Raw genomic sequence first — 649 nt, 5'->3', positions numbered from 1 at the left:
TATATAAATATATACACATATATGGTATACGTATATAACATAGATATTTATATATACATACATACATATAAATATGCCATCGCTTGACAACCGGTGTTGGTGTGTTTATGTCCCCATAACTTAGCGGCTCGGCAAAAGAGACCGATAGGATAAGTACTAGGCTTACAACGAATAAGTCTGGTGTCGATTTCTTCGACTAAAGGCGGTGCTCCAGCTTCGCCGGAGTCAGATGACTGAAATAGGCAACAGATAAAAATATATACATACATGCTAAAAATATTGTCTATATGTTCTGTTCAACGAGTATTGATGGAATGAAGTATTTTAAATTCATGTTTTGTTCTGTTAACAGTTAATTCAAAACTTCACTGGTGCAAGTTTGTTGAGCTTGCAGAGACAATGCCAGGCAAAACCCGGAAATTATTTGTTAATAAATATCTAAGTGTGTGTATATTAGTGTCTGTGTATATTTGAGTACTCACGTGGATATAAACATATACACGTACATATGTGTATACACGTATGCATTTATAATGCACAATATTTTGTGCATATATGTTTGCGTGTGGTGTATACCTATATATGATATATATGTGCACCGGTCTGATTGTGTGTATGTGTGTGTGTATATATGTATATATATATATAT

The sequence above is a fragment of the Octopus bimaculoides genome, chromosome 11 (assembly GCF_001194135.2).
Source record: "Octopus bimaculoides isolate UCB-OBI-ISO-001 chromosome 11, ASM119413v2, whole genome shotgun sequence".
NCBI classification, from domain to species: Eukaryota; Metazoa; Mollusca; class Cephalopoda; order Octopoda; family Octopodidae; genus Octopus; species Octopus bimaculoides.
Note: the sequence above shows the minus strand (reverse complement) of the source record.